Source organism: Hetaerina americana, unplaced genomic scaffold (assembly GCF_022747635.1).
Source record: "Hetaerina americana unplaced genomic scaffold, ioHetAmer1.1.p SCAF_15, whole genome shotgun sequence".
Classification (NCBI taxonomy): domain Eukaryota; kingdom Metazoa; phylum Arthropoda; class Insecta; order Odonata; family Calopterygidae; genus Hetaerina; species Hetaerina americana.
The window spans coordinates 6,962,786-6,975,213 of NW_027286625.1; positions in this window are offsets into that span (position 1 = coordinate 6,962,786).

Genomic DNA, 12,428 nt, shown 5'->3' on the forward strand with positions numbered 1-12,428 from the left:
CAAACCTCCCTCCCCATCGCCCCCACGGCACCCAGCCATTCCTCATCCGTCCTTGCCTTCGCAAATGCTTTCCATGCCCGAGTACATGGGCCTCGTTCATCCCCTTCCAGGTGGGATGGCACGGCACGGAATGCCTCTTTGCCGGCACTCTGTAAAGAGTCCCGACATCCATATTTCAACAAATAGTTCCGTTGCGCATTCCTCGTGCAGAGAGGTGCTCCACAGCGTGTGAGTGGGGGTCGGGTAAAATGTTCTTCGATCTACATCGTTTCGATGCGGAAAATTGTTTCAGGATACTATATGTGGAAAAATATCGCCGACACGGAAAATAATAAATAAAAATAAATAAAGAAAAATTATTAATGTTAACGACACTGACTCCGTAGTCACTATTAAGATACGTTTATTTGCCGACAATGCAGCGGTTTATCAAGATATCCGTAATCCTGAGAACACAACAGCTTCATCAAATTACCTAAATGCCATAAAATACCTGTGCGACACTTGACTATTAGAATTATACTTTAGAAAAGTGCATAGTGATGAATTTTTGAAAAAAGAGCAATTTCCTTCCTAAGACCTACTGCATTGGGAACATGTAATGCAATGTGTAGGCTAGATTAAATTCTTAGGCGTTACCCTTACTCAAGACCTATCGTGGGTGAAACACATACAGGGAATATGCGAACAAGCTGACAAAAATTAGGAATAATTAGAAGAGTACTGGGTAAATGAAAATTTCAAAGAGAATTGCTATCTTTCGCTGGTGAGGCCTCATTTAGAATATGCTGTTAGTATATGGGATCCTCACAAAGTTGGATTAATTGCCGATTTGGATCGCGTGCAGGGTAGAGGAGCTAGATATGTAAAACGTTGTCATGATAAACTTAGTAGCGTATCCAAAATATTAGAGGAGCTAGGCTGAGAATCAATACGGAGAGAAGATTAAATTACAGATTAAATCTCTTGAATTAATTGGAAGGTAGTGTCTTTAGCAGTGGTGTTGAAAAGTTATTATTACCCCCATCGTACTGTGGTAGGAGAGATCATGCCAAAAGAATTAGAGGGACAAAGTATAGAAAGATCGATTTAAGACGTCATTTTTTCCACGAAGGATAAGGGATCAGAAAAACATTGTCCGACTGCGGTGGGGGTAAAAATATTCGGGTCAAAATTAGTCTGGTGTGTATTCACCCCCTGCTACACACACTAGTAGTGACTTGGAGGGTTCTAAAATATCAAGCGTCAAATAATTCCGATATAATACGTGAGCGTCCTGGTTGGCGAATGCCAACGGCCCTGCAGCCCGTATGCTCAACCATAATAGCATAACGATAAGAATGGATATTTACTAAATAGCGATGTTTTTTCAATAGAAATGCATACAATCATTTAAATAATTGTATTATCATTTCATAAGAAAATTATTTGTCAGATGTCCTCCCGATGAAGAAAACAATGAGGCTTTATTTTAAGCCAAATATTCCAAATTCCACATCAAGGAATTTAGAGAAATTTAATATTGGTAATATAATTAAATGATATAACTAATTATTAATAAGTAATCTACCGCTTAAGGTAGATTTTAAATGGACACAACTATCAAATTAAAAATTTTGTGACTCCTAACAAAACACAATTCAGCAACCTAGTCTACATCAGGTCCCTCTTCATCTCTATGTACTTCTTTCATCCCGTCCAACATCTCTATCCTGTTCCTGCCCTTCCCTCGTTTGCCAAACATTCTCTCCTCTATTACGGTCTTCAACATCCCACTGCCGGTCAATTCGCCTTTCATCCATTTTTCCTGCCTCCTTAGGATTCCTCCCAACAAACCCCTCTCCTAGCCCACCATACCTAGTACTTCATCATTTGTTTTCCTTTCGGTCCATTTCACCTTTTCTATTTTTCTCCTCACCCACATTTCAAAATTCTTCAATCTATATCCTGCTTCAGTGACCAGTTTCCGCACCGTACATAGCTACGCTCCATATCAAAGTTTTTACGAGTCTTTTCTTAATATCCTTACTCAACGTCCCTGTCATCAACTCCCTTCTCCTTGTGAAAGACTCTTATCCAGCGCAATTCTACTCCTTACGTCCCTACTACTTTGACCGTGTTGGTCCAAAACACTTCCGAGATACGTAAACTGTTCTACCTGCTCTATTTTTTGCCCTCCTATTTTAATGTTTAGCTTAGCCTTTTTCTTCCTAGAAAATTGCACAACCTTTTAAACAAATTAATATTGATTTTCATCCCATACCTGTCGCACTGATTTTCCAATTCACTCAGCAATGCTTGCAACCCCTTGGCTGACTGACAAACTAAAGCTTGGTCATCAGCAAACCTAACTGATTTTACGAATTCCCCGCCCACTTTCATTCCTACCTCCAGTTCTTCCCATGCCTCTTTAATATTTTCCTCCACATATAGGTTGAACAGCAACGGTGATAATGGGCAACCCTGCCTTACATTTCTTCCTATTACTGCCCATCCGAACTCTCCGTTCCCCTCCTGCACCTGAGCAGTCTGAGACATGTACATGTTGCAGATTAGCCTCCAATCTATTCCCTCCAATCTATTCCTATTTTCTGCTATATACTGATTAGTTTTTCCCAATTCACTCTATCAAATGCCTTTTCGAAATCTACGAAACAGGCAAATACGTCGTGACTGTATTCTATATTCCGCGATATCTAATAGCAAACTTAATATTAATGAATTACATATTCTATGCTAGTGCTAAATATGGCATTCATTCAGAAGGACTTGAGAGATAAATTTTGGAACCATTAAATGATAATTGGTAAGACGGTAAAAATATTACATCAATATAATGCAAGATAACACGAAACTGACACCAATAATAGTAAGAGATCTAAAGTAAATTCGATGAAATGGGTGAAAAAAGTCCGTTAGGTCAACTATCATAGTGTTTGGGCATTATTAAAGAGAATTCCACCAATACTGGTTTTAAAAAACTTCACACAAAAAAGCGTCATAAACGCACAACTCATTTAAAGTATAGAATAAATGTGATTGAAAATTACCGTAAGATTGATTCTCTAGATAATGAATCATGCATTAATTGAAGATATTCCTTTTTAATCAGCGATGCAAATTATTATTCTCGGGAGGTTCATTAGGGTAATGATTTCATCTATTTTTAACTAAAAGTTAACTATACCTTCGAGCATCATAAGCTAAGGTAAAAGATACAATTAGTAACTTAAAAATGTAGAAAAATGTCTAAAATTACCTTATTTGCTCCAATGTTAGAAGTTACCTCAAGCAGAAAGAATCAATTGTATTGGCATTAATGCTGCAATTAAGTGCTAAATACGTGCCAATCCCATTAAATTCATCATTTCAAAATTACTTAATCCATACTAATAGCATATAAATTCCGGGAAAAAGAAGACAGATGCCTTTGAAAAGCACGGCAAGTGACATACTTTGAGGCATTACAGTAAAAAAAATGCTATGAAGTATTCTATTATCTGGTAAGAACAATTCAGGGTGATAAAAAATAGAACGAAATCAGGATTATTACGAACATTGACTCATTAACGGTCTTAAGACTCGAATTGGAAGCTGCATACTTGTTTTGCACATGGGTAATGATTAATTAATCCGTTTTGTCTAGGTAGCATGATATTCGTCGAGAAAAATATTAACTATTAAAAAATCAGGGATGTTATACGATTATCACCCCAACCAAATGGTCAATGGTCTAATTTGGAAAAACATGGACAAACCTATTTTTTGCGGTACGGACGCCATTGGTGAGCCAGGAGAGGTAAGCCCACTGATGCCCATTATGCCCATGTGTTGTAGAGGTGTCTGAGATTAAGTGTGCAGAACACGGATCTGTGACCTTTGGATTCGTGCTCTCCAGTACATTCATCGATTTCGCTCATCAACTAGAAGAAAGAGAAGAAGAATCAATTATATATACATGTACATATATCTTTTTAAAAGTAGCATCTTAAAATTCAAATAGTAATAATTCACGGCGGCAAACTACATGCGTAGTAAGATGTGAAAGAAAAATGACGATCAATCGAGAATAGTACACCATGGAGAACAAAGAATAACTTCTAGGTAACTTTTTACATTCAGTAGAATGCAAAATGGCAGCTATATTATGTCCTAATGGAAACCAATGCCAAAAGTTAATTGATGATTAGTTTTCATCCCGGAAGACCTAAATTTGTCAAGATTTAATGAACACGTTGAGGGAAGTTCATTCAGCCCCCTGTGGAAGGATACTTCAAGAGTTGTTGTGTTCGAAGATCTTCCTTTAGACCTTCCTGGATTATGAGTCATATTACAGCGGCTGAATCAATTTAACATTCAGGAACACTAAATGCAGAGAAGTAACCAGAAAATTATAAAATTAAAGTTTTTCCGTCAATATTTTAACCTTCGGCATTTTCTTCCTGGAAGTCCTACGTTTTTGCTATTATTTACTCTATATGAATATTTTCTTCACTGTTTTAACTATATTAATTTCTTTTACGATCTCTTCACTTACATCCTCAAAATATTCGTATACTTAAAGCAATTAAATGAAAGCCTATTTATATTAATGGAATTGAATTATATTACTTTCTCTGGTCTTTATTTTGACTCATCTGCATCATTGAAGGAAATTCCGAAAAATTATGTAAAATTGTGTTTGCCGTTGGTAATTGAATTCATTTGCGATAGTTTACCTAATACTAAATATGTTTTTACAGTTGCTTAAACCACTATGAGGTTGAGATAGTAAGTGGAAGGGAATAAGGGGTATTTTAAATCGATAATTATACATATATTCAACATTAATCATTATTTATGTTAATGGATAATAATACACGATGATGAAATTAATTATTATTTATCAATAGACGTAAATTAAGAGACAAAAAGGTAATGAGTATGGGAAAAAATAACTCCATCACAAATTACGGCACATTCTCGTTGTTCCGTTTTCAAAAAAGGGAAAGCGGGGTACGTAGACACTTTTACCTCCGTATCGAGCGGTGGCTTTTGTGTCACTTCATTATACTAGTCCTCGTGTTGTCTCATATGTACAGTTTTCCCCGCTAATTCAATGAGAGCATTGGAAATTGCGTAACCATTCCTCCTGAAGTACGTCAGCAAAAAACGCTAAATTCCACTGACCTAGACACCTGCCTAAAAGTGGAGCAAAAGGATCACGCGTTGACATGCACTCAGAAATACGCTGCTGAGATGCCGAACGTGCTCTCAGGGAGTTCCGCTAGATTCACGGAGTGTGAATTCCTTCGAGATGCTAAGAGTCATTCCCTTATCTCCAGCTTCAACTCTTTATGCGCCTACATTCAATGTACGTTCACTCACATCGTGACAAAAAAGGGCCGTTAATTGAATTATTAAAAATAAATATCCTTCAAATTTATACTATTGCTCTAGCACTAGTCTGTCAGATTGGGTTTAGATTTTTGATGGCCGAAGGCACAGTAGTATTGTATTATAGTGACCAGTATTCCCGCCTTTCACGCGGGAGGCAGGGGTTCGATTACCCACCGGGAAGAATTTTTCTCTTATATATATTTTTCATTCATTTACTAAAATGTAATGATTTTAGTAAATTTTTATTACAAAGTGCATGTAGACATGCGTACAATGTAGATGTATATTCATATGTATGTGGGAGATCATATTTGTTATGGATATCTAGAGCCCTCAAGGGGGCCCAGGCCCTCCCAGGCCCTTGCAGCTTCCGGGGTAATCTGTACATGTCCTTTACCACTGAATACTTTCTACCTCCCATAATTCCTTCCAAAATGCCCCTTCCATTACTCCACCTGCCTCGCTATCCAAGCCTTTTTTTTCTTTACCGCTGTTTCAAGCATTTGATCATCTCTCAGGGTCTACTGCATCCACCGACCCTATCTTCTACGAATTTCTCCCAAAACCTACTCTATTCCCCTCCCATGATTGAAGCTTCATTTGATTTCCTTTCCGTTCATTTTATTTTCTCCATTCTCCCCCACACCTTCTACTCAAACGCTTCCATCTCAAACTATCCAGTCTTGTATCAAGACCACATTTTCAAGCCATACAGAACTATGCTCCATATTAAAGTATTTATATCGTTTTATGTAGCGTGGCTACTCAAAACGATGTAATTAGTCTGCTCATTGTTCAGGAAAATGCATGTTCGTGCATGTTATGACTGTGCGTTTATTTTTTTAAATAAACCCCAAAACATTTTTAAAGACATCCGGAAGTTACTTAAAAAAAACATTTGTCTCACTTTTTGGAAATGAATGCGAAATTTCCATTTTATTTGCTACAGGCTAACGTAAAATGATATAAAAAAGGATGCTGTGATTAATAAAAAAAGGCGTAACAATTATTTTTGGAAAAGTCGAGTAATCAGTTTCGCAATTTCAATATCACAAAGGGTTCAATTCCACAGACACTTCAACTCCAAAATTCACTACCCTCTTGCCAGATGAATAAATGGGACAAACCTGTCAGAAGAGATTATTTAATTTTCTAAGCATGGGAAGATATATTTACACATGAAATTTGTTTTTTTACAAAAATAGAGATAAATTTAGAATATTTTTTTGTCATTTTTTACAATCAAATCTAATTTCAACTTGAACTAGTGAAGGCTTTTTGAGCTTTAAGAAGGGCGAGAAAAGAGCTAAAGATTAATGATAGAGGCAACCACGAAATCGGTTAAAAGCAATAATTTCATAAAATTAAATGAAATTGCAAAAACTAAAAAAAAATAATTCATCAAACTCACAACAAAATTAAACACAGTTCATAAATTCTCATACTCAATTTAGACGGTGACACCAGAAATCTAATATGGAACTGAAGTGAAAAAGTAAAAATGAAAAAGATTAGCAGAAAATAATCGTATTTTCCCATGCACTTGCATGATAACTACAACATGAGCACTGGGAATAAAACCAGCACTAAATAAAGGTTAAAGATGAAGTTAACAAGCTGCCGGCTGGAAAGAGGGTAATGGCTAAATAATGGATTTTACACGAGAACCGATTAATACGGAGGGAACCATCATGTTTTTATCAATTTATGGTAAACCATATTACGTTAGCTAAATTTATTGAATATACCTCGAAAATAAGTTATTTTTTTAGAATTTTCTTGCCTCAATGAATCTTTTTCACGGGCGTGACAATGAAATAAGTTCGACTTTTATTTAACATCTCGGATGGGACAGCTTCGCTTAAATTATAAATCAACGTAAAATAATATTATATCGACTCTAATATAGTTATAATTTTACTATGGACTGTTCCACATATAGCAATGGGATGTGATTTCATTATAATCTAATGAATCTTTACCATCCACTTCGAGTAGATTAGGATTTTTTCTAATTAAAAATTTCAGATACCATTATGTTTATGTCATGATGATTGTTACCCTACAATTATAAGGCCATAAACCTTTTACGGATACTATCATCTACTTGTGCTGCATTGAAAATAGCCTTTTGTTATCCTCACTTGAAATGTTTTAATGACTCTGAGGGAACGGTTTCGTTTGACTTGAAAGAAATCATGTATAAAAATGAAAATTCCCTCTAGGAAGAAAAGACGTAAATTCCTCAGGGACTCGATTGTTCACCATGACCTTGGCTCGTTCCGGTTTTGAAATGAGCATTAAAACCCATATGCTTAAGAATGAGCTCCCTGGGAATCAGGTTAACGAGGGTGATTCTTCCTGACGCAAATGAGAGCCTCCTTAATGCAACTCATCATTGTCTCGTGACTACTTCACTTACGGACCTCGTCTGCGCGCGAAATTCTTCAAAGGACTCGGATGTCAGACTCTGGCACAAGCGACTTGAATGAACTGCCATTAAATGATGAGAAGGCGTTTCTCTGCGCATTTAGCTTCAAATCGGTATCTTTTATTAAAAAAATGAGTTTGACGAAAGTATTGTTTAATTTATAGTAACCCATGAGGTGTGTTCTAGCTCTAGGTCACCTGATTTATGTCTCGGGAAATAGAGTAGACCCAATCCTCCAGCAAGAGACAGAAGCGTTCTCCATATTTAAAATGGTGTCATTTAGTGCATTAGAACAGCGTGTCATCATCCGTATTTTCTACTTTCGCGGTTTAACAGCCGCGGAAATTCATCGTCAAATGAGTGAGACTCGCGGTGTTGGAGTAATCGACGTGAAAATGCGCATTTGTGTGCGCGATAGATTAAAAAAGGTCAAACGTGGTGAAGATGAACCCAAAAAGCCTCGGCCACGTACCAGCCGGTTTGTCCAGCAGGCAAAAGTAACTCTTACAGCTCTGCTTTCAGCTGCGATACGATCACGACATCGACCTTGTTGAAAATGATACACCTACGAGGAGATTATATTGAGAATTAAAAGAACCTGTGACTTTCTGGTGCAAGTAGTTCGTCAGAAAAATCATGATATCGCACGTTGTAGCTTACTCATTAGGAATTTACTTAGACGCATTAGAACTTTGATATTAAGCCATATGAGTAGAACGTATGCTCCATATGATTACACATAATCCTTTCTATGATCCAACTGCTGATTGTTTTCCTATTAAAATAACAGTCATAGTGCACGGTCAAACATATCCATTATTATTAATCATTAATTCAATAATTAATAAAAAATAAAATGTAAAGATTAGAATACAAGAGAGTATGAACAAAAAGTAATTAGCATGTTTTTCGATGATAATTCTATGACTTAATATAATCGCTTCTTCTAAATCAAATCCCTAGTTGCCGCACACCTTTTGGAAATCACTGAACTACGGTTTCCGGCGCTTCAACTATAGAAAACTCTCGGACAAGCAAAGATGCGAGAAGAAATTAGATCAGATGGACGAAACCTAACCATAAGGAGAAATTTGAAATATACTCTACCGGCGCAGGACCGAAAGCGATCTTCGGAGCAGGTAATATTACAATAACAAGGAAAATAATAATTCATTCTATCCCGGGTATCTCTACCGCAGACGATGATAGATTCAGTAGATAAAAGCTGATCAAAAATAAAAAAATATCATTAAACATTTGTTATAAATTGGAGCCACGCAGCAGTCCAGGGGTAGAGCGTTGAATTACTGGAACCGGGTTTGATACCCGGGAAAGTCCTTCTGGGCACCCTCAGCTTCATCCAAGTTGTGTGATTTTTCGTGCGCCAGATCTTTCTGGGAGCCATACCCGGCTCAGTGCTCCGTGGAACTGATGTGTGAATTTCACACGCCGTCGGGCTTAGTACTGGGTGAACTCTACCATCATGTACCAAACCGACCTTCGGGTTGATTACTGTGTTTATGGTTAGAAATTGATGAAAATAGCTCTTAAAATCAAGCAAAGATATAACATGAAAAGTCATTTCTATAATTCTTCAAAATCGAGAATCTCAGGAATTGGCCGACAAAATGTTATCTTTAGTGGTCACAATATTCCAACAGTAAAGTCATATTTTGAAGCTCTACTGGTTCATGATAAAGTACTGACAGTAATAATTTTCCTTTAAATAAATAATAAAATCTTATTTAGTGGAAAATTGTTACTATCCGTTCTGAATTCCACCACATAACGCCTGAAACTACTCAATTTGCTCTATTGGTTCTTTTGTGGATAAAATTCCGGTGCGTTACTTTGCTTAAAAGTTTTTTACTTTGATAAAGACTCTTGAAATTATCACGGTTTCAACTGGAAATATATGAATTTAATGGCATTTTTGATTTCGCCTCCACTTATTTCCTCACAGATTTCTGCACTGGGTAAACAATAAAACTTATAGAACCCCACCCAGTTGAAACATTTAGCTTATGATTTAACCGGCCATATTTATTGAATCTCGTAAGATATCGCGTCCATATTTTATCAGAGACGCTGTTATTTTTGGCTTAAGGAAACTAATATTCAACTTAATTTGCCAAGTCGCATCGAAGCTTATTTCTAATGAGATATTACCCAGGTATGTATCGACTGCTGCAGATGCTGCATGCAATTTTTTCCTTGTAGTGGCAAAAATAGGACCACATTTTTCAGAGGAGTAATGGTGCGACACAGAAGAAAAGACTGCGTAGTATGGTTTTTCCTTCCTCTGCTAGGGATTCTCATGACTGATCCCCTTTTTCACCGCCAAATGGATTCCTTCAGAAGGCAGTCACGTACAGGGTTCGTCCGGAAAATAAGTGTACTGATTTTTTCCCGCCGCTCCAGGCGCGCCCAGCACCGCTCTGACGGGCTGCGATTGGAGGGGGGTATGTTGGCAAGCGACGCTGAAAAAGGCAGTCGGCTCTGAGCTGTGGTGTAGTGAGGAGCTCTGTTAACGCGAACCTCCACGCTCGACCCACGTCACGGAACGCGATGCCGAAGTTTTTGGAGCAGCGTTATTCCATCAAATTTGCGGTAAAGCTTGGGAAATCGTCTACCGAAACTGTCGGTATGATTAACCAGGCTTACGGGGAGTCAGCCATGTCCAGAAACATGATCTTTCGGTGGCACAAGATGTTCGTGGAGGGCAGAGAAGAGGTCGACGACGAACCACGGCCTGGACGCCCATCAACGACACTCACCGACGAAAATGTGCGAAAAGTTCGCGATATACTGAACTCTGATCGTCGTCTTAGTGTTCGGATGATAGCAGAGCAGTGTAATGTGCCAAAAACAACAGTGCACGAGATTATTAGGGAGCAATTACAGATGCGAAAAATTTGTGCAAAGTTGGTGCCGAAAGTGCTCAATGATGATCAACGACTCAATCGTTTGGAAATCGCGACACAACTTACGGATCACTGCAAAAATGATCCACATTTTTTAGAGAACGTTGTTTCGGGTGACGAGACGTGGATCTTTGAGTACGACCCGGAGTCGAAGAGACAAAGTGCGGAGTGGCACACCCCATCATCACCCCGTCAAAAGAAAGCTCGCATGAGCAAATCTCGGATCAAGGCGATGCTCATTGTCTTTTTTGACAAAAGGGGAGTCGTCCACTACGAATTTGTGCCTGAACGACAAACTGTAAATGCTGCATTTTACGTCCAAGTGCTCGACAGGCTTCGAAAACGAGTCGCCCGCGTCCGGCCAGCGATCAAAAACATCTGGCGGCTGCATCACGACAATGCGCCGTCTCACACCGCGCTTGTCGTGTCGGACTTCTTGGCCAAGCACGGCGTGGCAACGCTGCCGCACCCGCCCTACAGCCCGGACTTGGCACCACCGGACTTCTTTCTGTTCCCGAAGATAAAGAGGAGTTTGAAAGGAACGCGTTACGGGACGCCGTCAAAGAGGCCGTGACGACGTGTCTTCGAGAGGTTCCCGATGATGCCTTCGCGGGAGCGTTCCAGGAATGGGAACGCCGCTGGAACAAGTGTATCGACTCACAAGGGTCCTATTTTGAGGAATATTAGCTTAAGATATGTAAAAGTGTAATAAATTTTTTTCCTGAGCTCAGTACACTTATTTTCCGGACGAACCCTGTATACACACTGCTGGGAGAGAAAACAGCTGATGAGAAACAAGTTCTGCCGAAAGACGTCCACTCGACCCCCTGCCAAATTTTACAGCCATTGGGAGGGTCCCTTCTAATCATCTTTCAATTCCTAACCATCCTATATTCTTCTCCTAATCTTCCTCACCTCCCTTTCAACATTTTTCGTCTGTTAAATACCTCCCAAAGCTCCCCATATTTCTCACATGATGGCTACTCCATCATTAATTGAGATTTTCTTGCATGCCAACTACAGCGCAAAAACTCCAGCTGATAACAAATTGTGCTGACATTGCAAAAGAAACAATTCTTCCGATTGAGCAACATTGAGGAGGAGAACTTGAGGCTTTAGGGTTGGAAACAACAATATTAGAACAATTCGTAAGAAATACATAACAGTTTTAGGTTTTACTTTGTTGAATTCCTTCATTATGAGGGTAAAAAAAGAAACTGCAATTCCACACAAAGATTTAATTTTGCACTTCCATATAAAGATTAAAGCTTTGTGTGGAAGTGCAAAGGTACTTTTTTACACTCATCAATTCGTAAAAAACTATACCAATAAGTTTCCGAAACTACGAGTGTAGAATTTCTTTTGTTTATCATGCGCTATTTCCCTCTTCGTAACATATCCTTCTCTTTTGTGGATTCGTAGGCATTTCCTTCATTTAATGGTTCCCAAAATATTCGCGAAAAGATTTTGATTCCAAAGTGTGGAAGTCATATTATGCAGGGTACAACCAGAAATAGAATTCGGAAAGGGACTTGTCCACGGAAAAGTTTCATTGGTGGGATTTCTGTACAAAATTTATTATAGCTTATCTTAATTTATGTTTATTATACCTCGTACACCACTTAATTAGGCTATTGGGGCTGTTAATGGAATAAAGGGTAAGATATACATGTGAACCAGAGACGGTCATTTAT